This window comes from Cupressus sempervirens, chromosome 8, assembly GCF_028749045.1.
Source record: "Cupressus sempervirens isolate cs-2001-9-10 chromosome 8, ASM2874904v1, whole genome shotgun sequence".
NCBI lineage: Eukaryota > Viridiplantae > Streptophyta > Pinopsida > Cupressales > Cupressaceae > Cupressus > Cupressus sempervirens.
Genome location: NC_143125.1, coordinates 73,369,480 through 73,382,601, shown reverse-complemented (window position 1 = coordinate 73,382,601; position 13,122 = coordinate 73,369,480). Strand labels below are relative to the sequence as shown.

The 13,122-nt window shown below is 31.4% G+C and overlaps 1 pseudogene; it reads right to left on the bottom strand.

The window, feature by feature from the left end:
• Positions 1 to 1,195: 1,195 nt before the first annotated feature.
• Positions 1,196 to 12,223, bottom strand: LOC149541691 (putative histone-arginine methyltransferase CARM1 pseudogene; annotated as a pseudogene).
• Between the last annotated feature and the right edge of the window lie 899 nt (positions 12,224 to 13,122).

Below are 13,122 nucleotides of genomic sequence, written 5' to 3'. Positions count from 1 at the left end.
TCCAATGCAAATACCCAGATAATGATAACCTCAAATAAGAAATTCTAGGAAAATTCAACAAATCCAATTATACTAAAGCATTCTTCTTTTATGCAAGTACAAATCAGTAGCTAATAATATTAGAAGGCATAGGGCTACACTACATGGCTTTTTGTGTGCCACACTTCATGTGTTTTTTTAGGTCATTTGTAGCATCTGAAGACAACTTGACTTGCTTGAAGTTGTACATCAAAATCATATTTCCAATATGCTTCTTCAGTGTCCCAAATGATGTTCCAATATGTGTTTCATAGGAGAGCTCAAAGAAGAAATTAGACAACGATGAGTTCAATTCATAATTGTGTTTTTAAATTTTTTAAATTGTTTTGAGCACAAATGTTAAATGAGTTGAGAACAATTAAAATAAAATGCTCTATTGACTATCAAATATACACACCTTCAAATTCATGAGTGTATTGTCACAGATCTATACTTGTCTTATTGTCCTTACTCTATAAGTTATTTGTTGTCATAACTTATCTAATTTTTATCTTTGACCTCAATATGCATAGGATCTCAATAATAGTTTTGGATTCTTAGTGTATATCTTATGCTCTTGCGGTCATAATCAATACATATGTAATGTATTCTTTGTATACCACACACACACACACACACACACTTATTTTATTGATACTTCCTCTATATGTTCTTTGTTGTAATAATTTTTCTATTGTTTATCTTCGGCCTTGATATGCATAGGATCTCAATAACAATTGTTTATATCTTGTGGTCTTATGGTCACAATCAATGCATATGTAATGTATTCTTTTTATACCACACAAACACACACACACACACACACACACACACACACACACACACACACACACACACACACACACACACACACACACACACACATCAAAAAATCTAATAACATCATCATCTTGAAGACTTTTGACATCAATGACAATATTTTCATCAGCTAGAACTTGGACTCACCTAATACAACAACTTGCAATTTTAGATAGTTTGACTTGTAATTTCTTACCAAGCTCCACTATTTTAAGCAATTGCATTCCATTGTACCCCATAGACTCTATGATATCTCTAATGAATAATTCCCTAGTTTTGTTGCAATAGTCAAACCTTATTAAAACTCCACACTTCTATTTCATTACACTTACTACTACTGGACTAACTACTAAGTTGACTAATCTTGAGCCTAGTTATAGGCTTGAGGCTATGACATCCTATAATACAGTTCCTTCAAATCAAGCTTGCTTGAAGAAGTTTGCATCATCTCCTCATATTTTTTTTGACATAGTGAGATGCATAGTATATTTATGATACTATGAGAAACCATATGGAGCCAACTGGTAATAATTTGCTAATCCAAAACATAAAATAGCTAAGACAAGAAACAATGAATCTAAAACTAGTGTGTTGTTAGTGCACCAAGCACATTTGTAAGCCATAATTTCACAATAATTCTATTAAAAAGAAAATCAACCCAACATGCAAGGCCATGAATTCAAGTACCAATTGATTTCATAAACTTCAAGGAAATATCAATTCATATAGTTCTTCATCCTTGATCTTGGTGAAGATTATTGTTTGATATTTACCTGGAGCAATAAACATTCTTGGGTTAAAAGCATCCACTATACGTTGAGAAAATAGCCATAAAATTAGGTCCATGCAACGGTGTCAAGTAAACATTATAGTTTTTTTGTTGTTGGGTTTTAATATTAATATAACTGCCTTCTTTGGTAGCTCAATCTCCTCAATTTTACTCTTTATCATTGTTATTCACTAACCTAGAGATCAATTTTTTGCCACAAATATTCATGCATAATCTACCATATCTTATATGCTTCCATGACATAGACATGCTTTGCACCTTCCTGAGCAACAAAAAGTGACTTAATTCCATTTCCAACACCCATTTCAACTACAATATGACCATGAAAATTAATACAATTTTTTTTCAATAATGACAACAAAGTAGGATTCTATGCCCATAATTTTTCTGTTAATATATTTTTACTTTCTTTTCTTTTGATTTTTATTTACGTTTAAATGTTTGTAAGTAATTTGCATGTTTTCTAGTGTAATACAATGAAAATTATAGTTTGCACACATTCTTGCAAACATTCTATGACTGCATACGAAGTGAATTCAAGTAGAATAATATTATGTTATTTCTTTAAAAATTGAATGATATAAAATTATGCTTCTTATGTGACTTCAATGATAAGCTTGATGCATTATAGTCCTCTTTATTAGTGCTCTTTATTTGTCATGTCATTCTTGCTCATTGTTTTCCCTTGTGATTGTACAGACTCTGATGCTTTCTTTTCTGTGATTTTGTATTGTAAAGAAACAAACATGCTTCTCCATGCTTTCTTTTATATGATTTTGTATTGAAAGATCCTGACATGTTATCCCTTTCCAAAATATTTGACCATTTTTTCTTGATGTTTCAACTACATGTAGAATAGAGTTGCTAGTATTGATGTTGATCATGATGAATTGGTCAATAAGAGCATCCAACATAAAAGTATTTATGATGATGTTCAGGTAATATAATAGTTCTTATGGAATAACTTTATTCAAAAATTTTGTTCTTTATTTGAATTTACACATTATCTTTACTTGATTTCTAAACTACATGTAGAGCAATCACATGAAGAAAAAACAAAAAAGTGATGACATTGTTGATAGTGATTATGCTAAATATAAAGAGTTTAAGCATGATATTCATAGTAGTAGCCATTTAAGCTTGAGGTGAGTTACATTAATTTTTTATAGCTATTATATGTATTTTTATTGTTATTTTTATTGTTGGTTATGTTGATTAGATGCAGACATATAACATATTTGTTTTATTGATCAAATAAGTAACAATGTTGTAATAACCTTATATGCTAGGTATGCATGTATGGTAATGTAGTGTTTATACTTGACACTTTCATAATTAACTATGTAGCATAATGTATTTTTTCTTTTCTTTTCGCAGAAATATATTGATTATAAATTGAAGGAAGGGGACAAAGTTAGGGTGTTGGATCCATATGATGGTGATGTTGTAGGAATTGGGAGGATCCATTCCTGAATCAATTTGATAGGAACAAGATATGCAAATACAAACATTATAATAGTCACAAATGACATTCCTCTTGTTTATATGAACAAAGTAGATGGAGCCACTTATCTAAAAGAGAAAATGGGGACCTTCACATGATGACCAATGCAATATTTGCAAAAAATACCATAGTTAATCATATTTTTCATGTAGTAGACATTGTTAGACATCCATTCTCACAAAACTACTTGTTATGTAGTATTTTAAATGTTTTATTTAAGGATTTTAGTGATGATGGTGTATTTCAAAGAGTTCAAAACTCTTTAGATAACTTTGAATTTTTTGATTAAGATATACATATATACATACATATATATATATATATATATATATATATATATATATATATATATATATATCATATTTGCATTAAGTTTTTGTATTGTAGATTTTGTTTGTATATCATAATTATAATTTTGTATCAATATTATTCCAGTGCTAGCATGTTATAGCTTGTTCATGTATGTATTATTTTTATTTTCTGTTATCATTTAGTTCTGAGTTTATGATAATGATATATTGTATTATTAAATTTATGGTATTAATAAATTATTTATCACATGACTTATTTAATATCACTAAATCAACTGCTAAATATGTCTAACCACATAGCTAAATCTATAATTAAATCATCTACTAAATGTGTGTCTAACTACAATAATTAAAGCAACTGATAAATATGTCTAACAACATGATTAAATCAACTAATCAATATGTTACTAACCACACAATTAAATCAAATAATTGTGTGACTAGCCACCTGATTAAATATACCATTAAATTAATTACTAAATACATTACATAATATATCACTAAATATACCAATAAATCAATGATCAAAATCAGCAATCAAATAAATGATTAAAATTACTTAGTAGTAAATTTAGAAGTGTTATAAATGATTGGATATTAACTACTAGTAGTCATGTGACTAAGTTTAATCATATATATACAAAATTTAGTGATTTTTTAAGTCACATATTGATGTTTTTTTACTAGTGATATCTTTAAATTTAATCCTTTTATTTAATTAATTTCTTAATTAATTAAATATTGAATTTTCTTTAAAAATATTCAATTACATTAAATTATTAAAAACTCTTTTAATTTGATTTAATTATAATAGAAAATCATCACAGACCCACAAGCCTAAATACAAAAACCCATTATAAAGTACAAAATACTAGATCAAATTCAAGGGTCAAAATCATGAATTTACGTCAATTGACAAATTTGGAAGGGTAGACAGACACTTGTCCTACTTTCTAGGACAATTGGCTTAAGGTTAGGATTTGGACTCAAGAATTATCTCCCCTCTTTTACCATTGAGATACTACAATAGGGTACGCTCATCCTAGAAATTCATGAAAGTCAATACTAGGTACATGCAATCTACATAAAATCCATGCATGTACATATACATATGATCTAAACTAAACAAACAATGATGGGGAGTGGTGCATTGTGTAGATCTTGACTAGCAGGTGACTATGACTCCCTCCTTCAACCATATTAGAAACATCATACATAAAGTACAACATATAGGTACACCATACACATGCAAGTATGTAGTAAGTATCCATAGAAAATGCATATAAATAATCTATCTAACTATTATCATGAGATAACCAAAAACAGTGTATGTTAGCATCATCATCGAAAGAATAATCATGCATACATGAAATAACTAGTACCAAGCTAACTCATCATATAATCACCTAAGTATGAAATAATATCCAACAATCTCAAAAGAAAAATGTCACTAATTATCAAGAATAATCATAAAGCTAGCCTAAAAGAGTTTGACAATAATAATTGAAAAGTAAACTAGGGGTAGGCACTACATACACCCCCCCAAGACTTAGGCTTACTCCTAGAAGCCTGTAAACAAGTAGGGGTATAAATCAAGTAAACTAGATGCATCCTCCCAAGAAGATGATGACTCATTATTATGGTCCCATTGAACCCTTACCTGCTCTATGGTTTGACCCCTAAGGGTCAAATACCACTATAATAGAATGTGAACTAGCTCCAAAGCTAGTTGCCCATCCTCTACCTGTAACACATTCCAGTCAAGAACATGTACCACATTAGGAATCTATTATCTAAGAATAGAAACATGGAAAACATCACAAACACAAGCTAGGCTAGGCAACAATGCAAGACGATAGGCAACTAGACCTATTGTCTCAAGAATCTCAAATGGCCCCACCAAATGAGGTGCCAGCTTTGAACCCTTTCAATAATGGATTAGACTCTTCTATGGTTGCACTCTCAAGAAAACTTTCTCACCTGCTGAAAATTGCTTATCTATCCCATGAACATTGACATACTTCTTATGTCTATCATGTGCTATAGACACGTGCTCACAGATGCACACTACCTATTGCTCCATATCTTGATGCATCTTAGACCAAATAGGATGTGATCCTCTAAACTATCCCAACTCAATGGTGTACAACAAGGATGACCACACAAAGCCTAAAAAGGTGTCATCCTAATAGAACAATAATACCCATTATTATAAGAAAACTCCGCTAGGCAAAGATAATCCTCCCAAAAAGTATGTCTATCCATCACATACATCCTCAACATATCCTCTAGAACCCAATTCATTCTCTGAGTTTGACCATCTATCTCTAGGTGATAAGCTAAGTTGAAGTTCAACCGTGCTCCAAGATCATTCTACAAGGATGTCCAAAATGTAGATGTGAATACAATATCTCTATTTGAAATGATATTCTAGGGAATACCGTGCAATCTTATTATATCACACATGAAGGCATTAGCTACTGAAGCTACTATGTAGGATGACGTCATTAGCAAAAAGTCTTCCACCTTAGTCAACTAATCAATGGTGACCATGATAACATCATGTTGATGAGCAGTCATAGGAAATCCTACAATGAAATCCATAGAGATAATATCCCATGTCCCTGAAGAAATGAGACTAGGCTATAAAAGCCCTAGTGGATGTCAATGCTCTGCCTTGACTCTTTGGCACTCAAGACACCTAGCCATGAAATCAATGATATCATGCTTCATTCATATCTAAAAGTATAGGCATCACAAATTTTCATGCATCTTCTTGACACCTAGATGTGCTAAGTAAGGTGCATGATGAGCCTTTGATAGGATCAATGTACAGATCTCATCCAGTAGTGGTACATAGATCCTTCTTGAATAGTGCAGAAAGCTATCTAACTCTAAAACATAACCTAAAAACCTACCCTCCAATGGTCTACCTAAATCTATCTCCATGCTTAACTCCTAATACCAAGTATCTATAAGAAGTGCTTGAAGTATATGACTCCTTGAATCCACACCAAGAGTCAAAGATAGTGTCTCATATATCCTACAACTCAAAACATCAGCTACCACATTCTCCTTTCCTTGAATATACTTCACCTCAAATTCATACTCAAAAAGAAACTCCATCCAATGCCTCTACCTAGCATTCAGATTAGGTTGCATAAATATATACTATAGACTATGATGACCTCCATGAAGCTCAAATTGGTGTCCCAACAAGAAATGTCTCCATCTCACTAAGGCATGAACTACCACAACTAACTCAAGATCATGCGTAGGGTAATTCAAATCATGATCTTTGAGTTTATGTGATTCATAAGTAATCACTCATCTATCCTGTATTATTACTACTCCATTTCCCTCTAGGGAAGCATTTGTACACACCATAAAGTCACCTACTAGATCAAGTACTACTAATATCAATACACTGGTCAAAATCTCCTCAAGCTTCTTAAATGTTTCCTCATACTTCTCCATCCATATAAAGTTCTTTCATTTCCTTTGAAGGGAAGTGATAGGATATGCTTCTCTAGAAAAGTTTTTGATGAACATGCAATAATAACCAACTAGACCCATGAAGCTATGAATCTCCAACATAGTAGTGGGTGCAGGCCAATCTACCATTGCTTGGATCTTCATAGGTTCTATTGAGATACCATCACCTGATATGATATGCCCTAAATATTGTATCTTTGATTGAAAGAAATAACACTTTTCAAAGTTGGCATAAAGTTGATTATCTCTCAAGCATTGCAAAATCAATTGTAAATGCTCCTCATGTTACTTCTAGGATTTGGAATATATCAAAATATCATCTAGTAACACAAGCACAGATCAATCAAGATAAAAATGGAACACCCCATTCATCAATCACATGAAAATTGATGGAGCATTCATCAACCCAAGAGTAACCACTATGAACTTGTAGTGTCCATAGCAAGTGTGAAAGGTGGACTTGTGAATGTCAACATCATGAATGTGAAGTTGATGGTATCCTAACTTTAGATCATTCTTGGAGAACATTGTGGCTCCCTTGATCTAATCAAATAAATCATCAATCCTGAGTAAAGGATACATGTTCTTAATCATTACCTTGTTCAACTACCTATAGTCAATACACAAGAATAATGAATCATCCTTCTTCTTTACAAAGAGCACTGGTGCTCCCCATGGAGAAACACTCGACCAAATATAACCCTTGGCCAAAAGGTCCTCAAGCTATAGGTGCAACTCACTCAACTTCTGAGTGGTTATCTGATAAGGAGATCTAGAAATAGGCTCCACTCCTAGAATAAGATCAATGCCAAAATCAATATCCTTCTTCAGAAGCATACCCAAAATCTTGCTAGGAACTTCTACACATATTCTTGTAAGATAGGATGGTCTAGAGTCTTCCTTGTAGTGTCTTCTTCCTCTACTTTTCTCATTGTAATGGCAAACATCTGACATCCCTTATGAAATCTTAACTTCAATTGCATAATAGAGATCATCCATAGAGATATAGGTCTCTACTGACCATCTTTACATAAAATGGTCTTCTTTCTATAATCAATACTAGCTCTATGAGTGACAAGCTAATCCATACCCAAAACCATGTCATAAGTACCAAGAGAGATGACTCGAAGGTTTATTGATTTAACAAAACCTTATGGGTTTAGTTCATACTACTGCACTAAGTAATCTAAAAGAACCCTAGCTATAAAATCACAATGAGCTATAAAATCACAATGAACTGATACAATATCCATAAGAACATACTACTGTAAAACATAAAATAAGAAATATATTTTGAATATAGTACAAGATTCAATTCCATTTTACCTATTTCTAGGTTTAATTACATTTTATTTAAAAGTTAGAGTGTCGAAGTTTGTAATAGATACATATAATGGTTAAGTTTTGTTTCAGTTAACTAGTTATCAAATAATGGCATTTCAATATACCTAGAGCTCCCAATGTAGAAACTCGGGCTCTGATAAGAGATGTAAAGCCCAACTAGGGAACCCAAAAGAAATTAACCTAAAGGTTCACTAAGTTTTCCAAACATATTTTTTTGAAATATAATAACTTAACAACATATATAATATTGTGGAAGCAATAACATATACACATACATAAGCAAGACATAAACATATTACATCTCTTAAGCGTCTCATGATGTTGAATCACATTTAAGTTTATTTAATATGAAATCCAATATATAATAAATCCAAATCAAGAATAACTACAAGAATGAATTCATTTAAATAATATACAATTACATGATGCCACTTGGCAATAATCAAATTGCACAATTATCCACTGTACAAGTCACATGGTATGAAAGGCTGAAAGAATATATATTATAAAATAGATTACATCATCTCATAAGATCTATGAAATAAAATACAATACAATAGATTATAACCATCCATCATAGTACACAAGAATAGAATGAAATGTAATATAAAACAGGGAACTCTAGTAACAACATCAAATAGACAGATCTCAATGATGAAAAGAAAAAGCACTACCACCTGGCCTCACAATAACCTAAATGGACCACTCCCAATGTATTGAGGAGATAATCTCAAGTTCCATACATGTATCAATCCAAAAATTCAAATGTAACATCTAGGTCAAGGAGAACCTAAAAGCAATCTATCTGAAAGGTACCAAGACACAAATGACAGGCAACAATGACATGTAGGAAATCTACTATGTGAGTGGGCAAGTTTCATTGCATGAGTCAAATCTAAGGTTACCCTAACAGCTTCACTAGAATTTGACCCCCTAGTGACTGTGTGCATCACTAGTATCCTTTTGTACTAATAAGACATACTAATGAAGCAAGGTTGGAAACAAGCATCCTCTCTACTCCCATCCTAGCTTGTACTAGCACTGAAGGCATGGACAAAGAAAAACAATGACGCTTATTAATTCATTTTACTCTAATTTAATAAAATGTTATCACTTATTAAAATAACCTACAATAGAATACCCAAGAAGCCACTTTATGGCTCTGGCCTCCATTGCAAGCCACTTCCCAACATGACATAATGATAACCTACCCTAAGCTTAGTAAAAGAAGAAGGTCTCATATGACCATAAAATACACATCAACTCTTAAACAAGCAACTAGGAAGCACTAAATATCACTAATCAAATTTCACAGATTCCATCGATACAATCATCCAAAAAGGACTGATCCAAAATCAAGTACGCAAAACACAACCATGACATCACCAAAACAATAACTCCTAACCTCTAGTAGACATCCCAAAACTGGTCAACACTCTAAGTCAACACCAAGCCCAACACATAAGAAAATATACAATTGGTAGTGTAGCCTCATAGTTTTGTTTGGTTTTTGAAAACATATAGTTTTGGTTTAATAGTAAGGTTGAAGTTTACATTTTGTTGTAAGTTTTCAACTTAAAAAGTTTATGAATTTATCCCTTATAACTTAAACCAATTTTCACTTTTAAATTTGAAAACAAAGTTACCACAACTTACAAAAATCAACATCTTTATTATGACTATAAAAAAATTTAAATAATAATCATTAAATTTTTAAATAATAATTAACAAGTTATTAATAAAATAATAAAAGTTAACTAATAACTGTAATCATTACTTAATAATAATAAAAATTTATCAAATAACATCCAATAACAATTAATTAATTAATAATAATATTAATTAAATTAATTACAAACAAACCAAAACTTTAATTTAAATATTTAATAAATTATTAAAAAATTAATAATTAATAAGCCTATTAATAAATTTTTAAAAATTAATAATAAAATAGTTTTTAAAAAATGTGGAAGGCATTTTTAAAGGTCCATAGACTTGTGCATGAGGGAGAGGAGGGGAGGTGGGGTGTGGTGGCTTGCCTTATATATATATATATATCATAGACCCATAAGCCTAAATACGAAAAGTCATTATAAAATACAAAATACTAGATCAAACTCAAGGGTCAAAATCAAAAATTTATGTCACTTGACAAATTTGGAAGGGTAGACAACTTAGATACTTGTCCTACTTTCTAAGACAATTGGCTTAGGGTTAGGATTTGGACTCAAGAATTATATTCTCCCCTCTTTTACCATTGAGATATTGCGATAGGGTACACTCATCCTGGTAATTTAGGGAAGTCAATACCCGATACTTGCAATCTACATAAAATCCATGCATGTACATACACATATAATTTAAGCTAAATAGGCAATGGTGGGGAATGGTGCATCGTGTAGGTCTTGACTAGTAGGTAACTATGACTCCCTCCCTCAACTATATCAGAAATATCATACATAAAGTAAAACATATAGGTACACCATACACATGAAAGTATGGGGTAAGTATCCATAGAAAATGCGTATAAATAATCTATCTAACTATAATCATGAGATACATGAAAATATTGTATGCTAGCATCATAATCAAAAGAATAATCATGCATACATGAAATAACTAGTACCAAGGTAACTCATGGTATAATCAACTGTGTATGAAATAATATCCAACAATTTGGAAAACAAATGTCACTAATGATCAAGCATAATCATCAAGCTAGCCTAAAAGAGGTCAGAAATAATAACTAAAAAGTAAACTAGGGGTAGGTACTATAGAGGAACTTTGTTTCATGGCTCAATGCTATCTACATCATTCGGGTCATCCATGCCTATTAAATTGTAAATAATCCAACAATTACTATTTGTATTAATAGTTTTTAATTAAAATAATAAAAATCAGTGATTTCTATTAAAAAAAACTAATTTTGAATATATTTCAATCCACTTTTTTCATAAATACCATGATCTTGCACATACCCTCCTATGTATTCATCTGATTATGAGTAAGTTTCTAATTTAGTTGTTCCAAGTGTATTTTTACAAACATGTTTCATTTTTATATTTGATTATCTTCATATTTATTTATTTATTTATAGTCCATTATTTTTTTACATCTATAGGTGACATCTTTGATAAGGTGTAGATAATTATGTAAACAAAATTCAAGTTGACTGAATGAACTACAGATAGTGATAACTAGTCATATCCAACTGGTTCATTTGTTATTGAAGGTATAGATTATCCCCTTTATGAGATATATACAAGTAATTAGAGCAAAAAATTAATTGTAAATATTTATTTCTTTTGCATATTATTAAGAATAGTTAATGAAGTCAATCTTATTTTGTAGGCACCTATTATCAACAACCAAAAATTGACCACAATGGTGTTCAATATATGCTTGGCCAAAATGTTTTACATTACAACCACTTAGTTATAGCCACAAAGATTCAATTCAATCCAGTTCCAAAAAAGGATATAGCAAACCAAAGTGGAGGTTATATTGAGGAGAATACAAATTTGTTGGAGACAATTAAAGATAGAGAGGATCCAGACCATATGTATTAGTAGCTTTATGTTAAGAAGTAGTTATGTTTCATTACTTTGATATTTTGCCTATGTATCTAGAGTACTTTGATCTACACATCTACATCTCCACCCTCCTAAGTTGCAGATGTAGCCTATGTGTAATAGAAGAAACAAATATGTCACATACATTCAAAATTATAATGTACTAAATTAAATATTATATATACGATCATTATACAATCAAATATACATGTTTGTAAAGTTTTACCCTTGTCTCATGTTGCATAGGATGCGTAGGTGTCTCCAGGTCCCCATATGACATTGCCATTGCAAATATATGTCTACTTATGTCACTCAAGTGAACATCACCAAAGGTAATATTCAGGATGTCAAGCATAGGATCCATGAGCATGTCTATACACAATGATCATCATGGTGGGTAAGACACTGCATCCTCCTCATTAGTAAATTTGGGAAAATTTTTTGATTCCATTTTCATTGCAATTTTGATAATTACTCATCGAAAGCCCTCTTCACTAAACTATCATCCAAAGTTTGATGCATTTGATAGGTGTTGATGTATCGATGACAATATCTATTGAAAATTAGCCCGATCTATGTTGCGTGTCTATGCCAAATGACTAGTTCAACATGTCAAACTATCGATGCCAATGATAAATGAGTTGAAAAGCTTATTATATTGTTGATGAAAAACAACATGACAATTATGACAACAGGTAGAGTTTTCAAACAAAATTATTGGGCCGCAATATGTCTTCAATGCATTTTGTGAAGTAAGAACAAACTTGTTCGAGTGAGAGGGATTGGATCTGACACTTGAAGTTTCATTAGAGGGTATTTGATCTATTGATTAGCTATTAGGGTTTTGAGTGGTGAAGTAGACAACACAAAGAAGTAAGAATGAATTTTTTTGAGTGAGATGGATTCGATCTAATACTCAAAGTTTCATTAGAGGGTATTCAATTTGTTGATTTGCTACTAGGGTTTTGAGAGGCAAAGTAGACAACAAAGAGAAGTTTTAGAAGAAGTTGAAAATGGTGACCATAGTGCAGCACCTACAAGTAACATGAGGGAGCTCAAATTCTTGTAAAGCTTTTAAAATATCAAGATATTGTTGCTGGTGATGAAATGACAATAGTTGTTGTCATCACTGATGAGATTCTTAAACAATGTGTGAATTTTTTGTCTAAGGGTGTTCATCCTACCATTATGTGTTCATCCTACCATTATGTTGGAGGCCTTTCACAAGGCCTCTAAGAAGGTCATTGAGGTTTTAACTACCATGGCTAT